This window comes from Triticum urartu, chromosome 5 (genome assembly GCF_003073215.2).
Source record: "Triticum urartu cultivar G1812 chromosome 5, Tu2.1, whole genome shotgun sequence".
Lineage (NCBI taxonomy): Eukaryota > Viridiplantae > Streptophyta > Magnoliopsida > Poales > Poaceae > Triticum > Triticum urartu.
This window is the reverse complement of record NC_053026.1, coordinates 39,313,427-39,325,291: the sequence shown is the minus strand read 5'-3', so window position 1 is coordinate 39,325,291 and position 11,865 is coordinate 39,313,427.

Sequence of the window (11,865 nt, the reverse complement as noted above, 5' to 3'; positions counted from 1 at the left end):
CCACCTAACACCTTTTTGGATGTTTTGCATAACCCCTCTGTCAAGTTGCCCACCGAAGAAGATTTAGCTGTTCCTGACCCAGAGGCGCAGTTGGTAGCGGCTCTTCATGTCATCCTAGATTGGACAATGCCGTTCTTGGCTTACATGACCCGGGGAGAGTTGCCAGCGGATGAGACCCTGGCTCGATAGATAACCCAGCGGTCTAAGTCCATGACGATTTCAGATGGAGAGTTATTTCATCGCAGTGTTTCCGGAGCCTTTCAATGGTGTGTTTCTCCCGAAGAAGGTCAAGAAATCCTTTGTGAGATACATGAAGGCGATTGTGGTCATCACGCCGGGTCAAAATCTTTAGTGGCCAAGGTGTTTCGTCATGGTTTTTACTGGTTGACGGCTCATGCTGATGCAGAAGATCTGGTCAGTAGATGTGATGGATGTTAGAAGTTTGCACGACGAGCGCATGTGCCGGCTCAAGAACTCCGGATGATTCCAATTACTTGGCCGTTTGCGGTCTGGGGCCTTGACATGGTGGGACCTTTCAAAAGGTCTAAGGATAAAAAAACACATCTCCTGGTGGCAGTTGATAAGTTCACCAAGTGGGTTGAGGCGGAGCCTGTAAGTAAGTGTGACGTGGCCACTACGGTTCAATTCATGAAAAAGGTGATTTTCCGCTTTTGTTTAACACACAGTATTATCACTGACAATGGCACCAATCTTTCCCAAGGGGCTATGGAGGAGTTCTATCAACGTGAGCACGTCCGGCTTGATGTTTCCTCTGTAGCTCATCCGCTATCCAATGGTCAAGCTGAGAGAGCCAATTAGGAAATTCTGAAAGGGCTAAAACCCCGGCTTATCGTTCCTTTACAGCGAACGCCGGGTTGTTGGGTAGAGGAGTTACCCTCAGTGTTATGGAGTATCAATACTACGCCCAACAGGTCTACAGGTTACACACCTTTCTTCATGGTTTATGGAGCAGAAGCAGTGTTGCCTAGTGACATCCGTCATGACTCGCCCCGTGTGGCGGCTTATGTTGAAGCTAACAATGAAAAAGCCAGACAGGATGCGCTTGACTTGTTGGATGAAGAAAGAGACTTAGCAGCGGCCCGGTCAGCAATTTATCAAAAGGACCTGCGTCGTTATCACATCCGCCGGGTTAAGTCCAGGACTTTTCAAGAAGTTGACATGGTGCTCCGGCTCGTCCAGGATCTGTCAGATGCACACAAGTTATCCCCACCTAGGGAAGGACCCTTTGTGGTCAGTAAGAACTTAAACAACGGGTCATATTACCTCATTGACGTTCGAGAGCACAAAGACTCATGTAAGTCGGAGGAAGAGACCCTCCGGCCGTGGAACATCGCTCAACTTCGGCCATATTACACCTGAGCCACCGGCTCTCATCGTTTACATATGTTCACGTTGTATATATTATGATAAGAAATAAATTAAACCCATCGGTCTCTTCTCTTTTAAAAGGCTATGCATCTTTATTATTTCTTATTTACAAATGACTATTAAGGAGCTGATCATATTTGAATCAAGTCTAATCTTTTTGGTCTAGCTCATGATCGTATCCGAATCTAGCTGCAAATCTCATGGTCACTTGGGGGCTTCCTGTTTAAACATAGGTTGTATTCGAACCAAAGAGAACATTGCTATCGTAACCCTCTTGATCGGCTCAAGGCCGAACTCACTTGGGGGCTTCTTGATCGTATCCGAATCATAGCTTAACCCCTTTTGAGTCCGACTTGGATCGTATTCGAATCAGGGTCGTTAAAAACCTCTCAAGGTCATTTGGGGGCTTCCTGTTCAAACATAGGTCGTATTCGAACCAAAGAGAACATAGATGTCGGTACCCTCTTGATCGGCGCAACGCCAAAGCCACTGGGGGCTATATGGTCGTATTCGAACCTTAGCTTAACCCCTTTGGTCCGGTTTACTGATCGTATTCGAATCAGAAACCCCCAACCTTTTGAATACAGAGTTAAAATTATGTTTATTATCTGTTGCTTGCCCTTTAGCTTTTGTTGTTTCAATATTACAAATAAGATAGCCTCGTTTTCTTCACCGGCTCAATTATTGGACAACACAGCCGCCCGGGTTATTCAAGCCGGTGGTTCAAGGATACAAAGGTACGAGCTACTAAGATATGATGACCATTGGGTATTCAAGAAGTACTTCTCATACATATTGAATTATCAAGTTCATCACCCGGATTATTTAAACCGGTGATCTAAGGATCAACAAGGACAAGGTATGGTTCTTACTTATACGCGCTTACCTGCTGCATTAACTCAAGAGTTAATATTAAGGGCCATTTGCATTTCTGTCCCTAACTTGAACCACCTAATCAGATATACCCCTAATTCGAAAGCCTACTCAGAAATGCCCCTCCGCCGTTAGGTGCCCTTACAGAAATGCCCTTCTGTGCCGTTACCGTCCGGTCAAAGAGCTTTGACTGCTATCTGGCCGTTTCTTTGACATTTTTGGCCATGTGTCCATGTGCCACTTACCGGTGGGTCCCACTCTCAAAAAATAAAGTGAAAAACACTTTCTCTCACCCTCTCTCTCTCTCTCACACACACACTTACATGTGGGGCCAGTCTAAAAAAGAAAAGGAAAAAGGACTTTTCAAAAAGATATTGGGCCCATATGTCATTGCCTTATTAATATTTTCCAGAAATATTTTGTTTTAATTAGTGCTTTAATTCATTCTTAACTGTGGATTGGGTCAAAAGTGGCCGGCAGTGACCAAATCCAGCGGCGGAGGCACACCGAGATGCTGCGAGGAGAACGGTCGAGGAAACCAGGCTATAGGCGTGGCTCTACCGCATCCAGGGATGTGGTCGTCAGACCATATGGTCGCCGGAGCAAACGGTGGCGACCATACCCGCGGGGGCTCCGGGCGACGCAAGTGGGGCAGCAACCATGCGAGGGGTAGAGAGAGGGGAACGGTTTGTGTGACAATAGGGAGCACACTTGGAGCACGACGGTGACGCCGCTGGGGCTCGGGGGTGACCGAAGCGATGAATTCGACGATGGCGGCCATGGAAGAGCTCGGAGGTCATGGGGAAGACGACCCGAGGCCATGGAGCTTGCTATGGAGGAGTCCCAAGTCTTCTGTGGTGCATAAGGATGCCATAGGAGCCGTTGGCATTGGCCGACATGCTTCAACGGAGTCGAATCGAAGGCGGCGGTCCAAGCTCAGAGGCGGGGAAGATGCGTTGTGGCGCTCTGTGCTGGACATCTCTGGTCAAAATCGTCAACTGGTTGGACAAGGTCATGGCATATGAGCTTCCTGGCGAGGTAGCGGCGCTTCAAGTTGCCTTTGGCCACGTCCTTGACTGACGGCGGCGACGGGGCACTCGCTGGCGTGCTTGCGTGAGAGGGCGGGAGAGGAATGAGAGCGGGCGGCGGAGAGAGCATGAGGTACAGAGGACTACGGTGTCAGGGGAGTACAGCGACAGAGGTGGTGGCCGTTCAGTACTCTCGCCGGAGTTGAGAGGTAGTGGCCATCGGCCCGTCCTTCGGCAGGGGGGAGAGAGAGAGGTGAGAGAGATAGTGTTTCCTTTTTATTTTTTCTATGAATGAGGGGACCCACATGTAAGTGTGTGTGAGGGAGAGGGGGTGAGAGAAAGTGTTTTTCATTTTATTTTTTGAGAGTGGGACCCACCAGTAAGTGGCACATGGACACAGGGGCAAAAATGTCAAAGAAACGGTCAGATAGCGGTTAAAGCCCTTTGACCGGATGGAAACGACACGGAAGGGCATTTCTATAATGGCACCTAATGGCAGAGGGGCAAATTTGAGCAGACTTCGAAATTAGGGGCAAATCTGTGTAGTGGGTTCGAGTTAGGGACACAGATGTAAAAGACCCTAATATTAAACCTTATCCTTTATTTATATTTGTCTCTACTTTTTATTTGAGGTAAATATATGGGCTGTAAATTAGGTGTTTAAGCCCATTTGGTTCTAAACCGCCTTGCCATCCTTTTCCTTGTATTCACAGGAACAGAGTTCAAACATTGAAGAGACAAACATTAAACATTGCGCATACATTGACATCTGAAACACAGATTCACATATAAGTATTTTATGCACGATGGCACAAGCAAACAGGTGGTGTTTTAACAGCTAAGCTATTACAAGGCTTTATAAGCCCATGAAGATGATCATTGTCCCTCCCTCGCCGGTTCACCATCTTGAGTCTGCTGGAAGTTGGGTTTTGACCAATCAAAGCCGTTCATGGCGAGAAATTCGGCTTCGTCGTCAATCAGGCCAACCGGGTCAACCTCCAGGGCAAATGTATCTTCTCTCACTGGTGGGATTAAGTCTGTTACTTTATATGAGGGAGGGGCCATCTTCTTATTCTCACTATCAAAACCTGGCTGATACTTGTCCACATTGGTGTCATCTCCAAGACCAGTCGCCTGAGGCCGGACTTCACAGACGCAGGCTATAAAGTCATCCTCATCAAAAGGAGACCCGTCCTCCTTCACGGTAGGATAGCCCCTTGCCACGTCTGCCGGGTCTAGGTCTGGCACCCAAGCCTTGGAGCGGCTTAGGGCAGTCAAAGCTCCAGCTCGCACGCAGGAGCGTTTTACTTCTTGGAACCTGGCAGGAAGGATGGACAGCTTCTTCAGGACGTCACTGATCCGGTTAGATCCTTGATTAGCAGGAGAGATGGCAGCCAGAGTGTCGGTGTCAAAACAGGCGGATCTCGGGTAGGGGGTCCCGAACTGTGCGTCTAGGCCGAATGGTAACATGAGGCAAGGGACACGAAGTTTTACCCAGGTTCGGGCCCTCTCGATGGAGGTAAAACCCTACGTCCTACTTGATTAATATTGATGATATGGGTAGTACAAGAGTAGATCTACCACGAGATCGAGGAGACTAAACCCTAGAAGCTAGCCTATGGTATTATTGTTGATGTGTACGTTGTCCTACGGACTAAAACCCTCCGGTTTATATAGACACCGGGTAGGGTTAGGGTTACATAGAGTCGGTTACAATGGTAGGAGATCTACATATCCGTATCGCCAAGCTTGCCTTCCACGCCAAGGAAAGTCCCTTCCGGACACGGGACGAAGTCTTCAATCTTGTGTCTTCATAGTCCAGCAGTCCGGCTGAAGGTATAGTCCGGCCATCCGGACACCCCCTAATCCAGGACTCCCTCAGTAGCCCCTGAACCAGGCTTCAATGACGACGAGTCCGGCGCGCATATTGTCTTCGGCATTGCAAGGCGGGTTCCTCCTCCAAGTACTTCATAGAAGATTTGAACACGAAGATAGTGTCCGGCTCTGCAAAATAAGTTTCCACATATTGCCATAGAGAGAATAATAGTTACACCAATCTAATCTGCTGACGTATTCCGTAACGTGTCACACCACGGCCAAGCCTTTATCCGAGTCGTTTCATTATCCCACCTCAGCGCGTCATGCGAGGCGGTTTCCTTGGCACGTCTTGTTAAAGAAGAGATCGTGTCCCCTTATCCCGGGATTCTCATCAATACGGGCGTGGGTAACCCAACCGCTTCTAGGATTCCAAGATTATAGGCAAGTCCAAACGGACACGGAGAGGACGCTTGATATTCACCCTCTTTATAAAGGGGACAAGGCTTTTATTTTTCCCTCCCGTGCTCAATCGAATCCTTCCCCTACCTCAAGCTCAAACGCCCGAAGTTCTGGTCAGGCGCCCCGAACCTTCAGTCATGTCCGGATCTAGCCTTCAAGGCCGATGGATACCTTCCTCCATCACGGAAGAAGACATCAAGAAGTTGAGGGAGGTCAGATATCTGACCGCCGAGATTTTGCATCGGCTGCCTCCCCGAGGGCAGGCCATGCCCACTCCCGAACCCAACGAGAACGTCGTGTTTGTTTCCCACTTCCTCTGAGGTCTAGGCCTTGCCCTGGATCCTTTCGTCAAGGGTTTGATGTTTTACTACGGGCTAGATTTTCCTGATCTAGCTCCAGACTCCTTTCTTCATATCACGACATTTATTGTCGTGTGCGAGGCCTTCCTCCGGGTTACCCCCCACTTTGGCCTATGGCTCAAGACCTTTGAAGTGAGGACGAAGCCGGTCGAGGGGCAACATGTAGCGTGTGGAGGTGCCTCAATACGCAAGATGACGGGAGCTCCGTGGCCCAAAGGTTCCATCCCAGAGGTGTCTGAATTGTGGCAACAGGAGTGGTTCTACATCACGGCTCCTAGAAGTGCCAAGTGGGCGGCCCCCCTGTGTTCCACTCGGGCCCCCACCACAGCTGATGTCGTGGATCAGCAGAGGTCTGAGGTGGGGTCCAGTCAAGGACGTGCCTATACTGTAAGGCCGTATTCGAGATCTCTTCAATGGAGATTTCAGTTTGGTTGCGGTGATACAGGTTATGCTGGTTCGTCAAGTCCAGCCTTGCAAACGCCGGCCTCTTCGCCTGTGGGAGTTTAATCCCGAGGGACCGCGTGCTATTCAAAATTTTCTTGGCCTGATGCACGAGGAGATGTACAAGTCATTCCTCAGATGGAGTGTCCGGAAATCACCGAGGACGTGGGTCTGAGTAGTAACCGCGCCGCCGAACAGGTAAGGCATCTTCCGGCCGAACATACTATCTCTACTTTGTTACAAAGTTATTTCTGAGAGTTTGCTTTTTGACTAGGACTGGCTAACAAAGGCGAAGTTGATTCGGTGTTCGGCCCCCCTCCCTGAGGGTTTGGAAAATCCGGTATCGGAAAAGATGCTCCAGATTGCACCTTGCTCGGAGCCCTTGAAGGAAGATACTCTGGAGGATAATGCGGGAGGACGCGGGCCCCCAACGCTGCCCATTCTAGCCGAGGGAGCGAGCGTCTCCATGAGGGAAGGCGACCAGAAGAGGAAAAGGACTGCGCCCAGGGATTCGGAAGCCGAAGCTTCCAAACGTGAGAAGAAGTCTCCCACAGAGGGTCCCACCTTGGGGGGCGCTGTTGCCGCAAAAAGTACGCGGGGGGATCAATTCTCCCACGAGTCGTAAGTGACCCGAAATACCTTTAATAGTACCGATATGCCATCTTTTTCTTCTGAGAAAATAAGCACCACATATATTTTGCAGTTCGGGCCTTAGCCCCTCTCAAATGAGCTCATCTTCGGGGGATCTTCTTCCAGAGATGATGGAGAGTGAAACGCCTCCTCCGGACTCCTCCGCTCCAGAAGCGGGCGACCCTGAAGTGTCGTCGCGGAGGGCCTCTCCGAGTCCGGTGAGGCCAGAAGATAATCCCATTGACCCCCGAAGCTCCCAGTGTCCGGCTCCTGAAGGGAGCAGACAAAAGAGTCCGCCCCCGTCTAGTGTGCGATCGGATGTTCTGCGGGAGTTGGTGGGGCGAGCGGCCATCTCAGATGAACACCGTGTGATGATGAATACGGTGATGGGGAGAATATCGTCCGCCGAAAGCGGATTGCATGAAGCTTTTATGAGTCTACTGACAGGCTTTGAGGTACGTAAAAGAATGTAGGATAATCCTGCACATGCTAGGTGTGCCCTGTGTAGATAGTAGCCCCTGAGACTCTGGTTGTCGTCGGAAACGACGACGAATAGAGGATCATATTCCCGGGAAATAACCATACTGCCTTTATGTGCAGGTGATGGAAGCTCCGGTGGCTAGCCGGACTAGCGAGTTTGCCCATTTAGAACGGCAGTTGGATGCGGCAGACGCCGACATCGAGCTTGTTAACAAAAGGCTTGACGAGGCACAGGATAAGTGTCAATATCTGGTAAACGCCATGTAGGAAGAGCAGCAAGATGCCAGTATCTTAAATATGTTGTGACTACAGATGGAGCAGCCACTGTTGAAGCCTTGCAGCCAGAACTTTCCCGAGCCAAGGAACAAGCGATGTTAGGTAATGCGGCTGCTGTGAAGGCGACCGAAGAGTTGCAAGCCGAGAGGGCCGCACATGGCGAGACCCGAGACAAGATGGCCAAGATGGCTATAGAATTGAAAGCCGCCGCCGACCTTTGCCGGGTTCTTGAAAAGGAAAACCAAGAGAAGGCATCGGACCTTGAGAAGGCTACTGCGACGAAAAAGGATCTCCGCTCTGCTATGAGGGCAAAGAAGGAGGAGCTACGGGAAGCCGGGGATATTGTAGCTGGGAAATCCTTCATGTTGCGGAGGAAATTCGGAGATCCACGGTATGCCCCTCTGGATCGGCTGTGGAGTTCGGAGGATGTGTATATGGATTTGGCGGTGAGCGCTGCCGATGCGGCCAAGTACTTCCAGGGTCAGACGGACTGTGGAGTAGACCAGCTGTTTTGGAGGCAATTCCATTCTCCCGAGCATCCACTTTCATTGACTAACCAATTAGTCGAGTGGGCCGAACTAAATAGGTTGTCCGGACTCTCTATGAGGTCTGTTGTGGATCAGCTATGGCCGGGAAGGCCAAAACCGAACAGCTATTTCAGCTTGGTGCAGCAGGTCCTTGACGTGGTGCCGCGTATTGATGCGATGAGGAGGTCGGCGTGCTCTAACACCCTCGATGCGACTATAGCTCCCACGTGTTGAGGCACGACCTAGAGACATAATCGCATTGAAGGCATATGTCGCAAGTCAGGCAATCATCACAAACATCCCATGTAATATAGATAATAAAAGGGATAACATAGTTGGCTTACACTCGCCACGTCAATCAAGTACATAAATAACATTACATCAACCAAACACTCATGGCCCGACTACGGCGCCAAAATAAAAGACAACCCAACAAGCGACACGGTCCCGATCACCCCCAACAGGGCACCACTACTGATCATCAGGAAAGGAAACATAGTAACGTTGAGAGTCCTCGTCGAACTCCCACTTGAGCTCGAGCGTGTCACCTGGAGCAGAATCATCAGGCCCTGCATCTGGTGTAATAGTAATCTATGAGCCACAGGGACTCAGCAATCTCGCACCCTCGCGATCAAGACTATTTAAGCTTATAGGTATGACAAGATAAGAAATATGTGGAGCTGCAGCAAGCGACTAGCATGTATGGTGGCTAACTTATTCGCAAAAGAGAGCGAGAAGAGGAGGCAAAGCACGAGCGAGAAACTAGAGGACAACCTGCGCAAACATTACTCCAACACCGTGTCCACTTCCCGGACTCCGCCGAGAAGAGGCCATCATGGTAACACACTCGGTTGATTCATTTTAATTAAGTTAAGGTTCAAGTTATTTACAACCGGACATTAACAAATTCCCATCTGCCCATAACCGCGGGCACGGCTTTCGAAAGTTCAAATCCCTGCAGGGGAGTCCCAACTTAGCCCATGACAAGCTCTCACGGTCAACGAAGGAATAGACCTCCTCCCGAGACGTTCCGATCAAACTCGGTATCTCGGTTCTTCAAGACATTTCGACAGGTTAAAACAAGACCAGCAACACTGTTCGAATGTGCCGACAAATCCCGATAGGAGCTGCACATATCTCTTTCTCAGGGCACAATCAGATTGTCTTAGGTACGGGTAGGCCAGCCCAGAGTTGCCCCTGGTGGCCACCGGCAGCTGACAGGTGGACCAACACTCAGAGGAGCACTGGCCCGGGGGGGTTTAAAATAAGATGACCCTCGGGCTCCGGAAACCCAAGGGAAAAGAGGCTAGCTGGCAAATGGTAAAACCAAGGTTGGGCATTGCTGGAAAAGCTTTAATCAAGGCGAACTATCAAGGGGTTCCCATTATAACCCAACCGCGTAAGGAACGCAAAATCCGAGAACATAACACCGATATGACGGAAACTAGGGCGGCAAGAGTGGAACAAAACACTAGGCGAGAGGCCGAGCCTTCCACCCTTTACCAAGTATATAGATGCATAAAGATAACATGGCAATATAATTATATCCCAACAAGTAAATAAATGTTCCAACAAGGAACGGCCTCCAATCTTCACCTGCAACTAGCAACGCTATAAGAGGGGCTGAGCAAAGCGGTAACATAGCCAATCAATGGTTTGCTAGGACATGGTGGGTTAGAGGTTTGACATGGCAATTTGGGAGGCTTGAAAGAAAATGGTAGGCATCGTAGCATTGGCATAGCAAAAGAGCGAGCAAACTAGCATAGCAAAGATAGTAGTGATTTCGAGGGTATGATCATCTTGCCTGCAAAGCTGTCAGAGTTGACTGGATCCTCGAAAGCAAACTAAACGGGCTCCTCGTTAGCGAACTCGTCTCCCGGCTCTACCCAAACAAGACAAACAAGCAACAAGGACACAATCAACCACGTGCAAGGAACAAACAATATGGTGCAACGATGGTATGCTATGCGGGATGCGATGCAGGATGCATATGCAAGATTTGACAAGGAAAACGTGAACCTGGCCTCAACATGGAAAACCAAGTGTGCCACTGGAAAGATGAGATGAAATCGCTTGAAAACGATATAAAGGGAATCGGAGTTACGGTTTGGAAATGGCAAGCGATTCAAAAATGACACCGGTCTGCGATTTACAGCAAGTAGCCATCTAAATGCAACGAGATGAACATGCTACAGCACCGACACATGGCAACAAAATACATGGCAGGGATGCATTCAAAATTCTTAACAAAAGTATAGCACTGAGCTCCGGCCAATTCATCCATTAACAGGTTCAAACAAGCATGGCAAAAATGCGTATGGTAAACAGATGTCAGACTTAGTGAAATTAACACTTGTCTGAAATTTTAGATCAGGTAGCACTCTTCGGAGCGACAAAACTACATGCTACAGGGCCTGAACATGGCAAAGTAAAACATGGCATGGAGCTACTCAAAAAGCTTAAAAAAAGTCCCTTAGTGACCTTGAGCCAAAAGGGATCAGAAAACACATTTGCAAGCATGTGAACATAGCAAAAGCATAATCAGTTTTCAGACTTAGTGAAAACTGGCACATGCTGAAACATAACTCAAGTAGGCATGTTTACGAGCTCGATGCACTCACTACGGAGCAAGTCATGAAAAGCTAAGCACACATCTATCAAGAACACACAAAAATGCAAGCTAGACATGGCAAGAACAATAGCATAGCATGCACGGATCAACTACAACATCATCGGCAAAATTGCAAACAAGTTGACAATCTGCCCAGATTCACAAAGTAGCAAAAGTAGAGCTCGATTGACTCAAGCTAGGGTGCTCCATAATTGCAAACAAAGACATGGATGGATAGAGCACTACAAGATTAATAAAACATCCTTACTGATCATCCTCAAAAGAGGCACGGATCACTCAGAAACAACATGAACATGTGCCAACATGAGATAAACAGCTCAAGGACTTAGTGGAAATGCTAAGTCCCTGAAAAGAGAGTTACCAAGTGCCTCACTTGGCAAGCTTGTGCTAGTCACCACACACATCACAAAAATATATGGGTTGCACCTCTGGAAAGATGACAAAACCCTTAACAAAACACATGTAGAGCAACAGGGCATATCATGCACACAATAATCATGGCAAAAATGACAAATGTCTAAATGGAGCAGCAGATCTGACAATAATCTCAAGTAGTCCTCTTCTAACAGAATTTCGGGCATCAAGATGGACTCAAATGAGAATTATCCAATGGAATGAAATGATGTACTCTCTGAGACGAACAATTTGACATGCTATATGCCAAAAACGGAGCTACGGATGCGGAGATATAGCATGATGAACAGGAGCACATGGATTAGGGTTTCGGGAGAAAGTCAACCCTCAAATGGATCTAGATCCAGATCTGGCCGCACGGGAACTGAGGTTGGCCGGAATCGTCGCCGGAGATCGTTGGAGTTGTCGTTCCGAGGAGGAGGAAGGAGAGGGAGCCCGATCCGATGGTGGAGCTCGCCGGGGTGGCGTGGGCCGGCGATGGCCGGGACGACGGGGCGGCGCGTCGGACGGCTCGCGGCGGCCGGCGGCGAAGCCCGCGG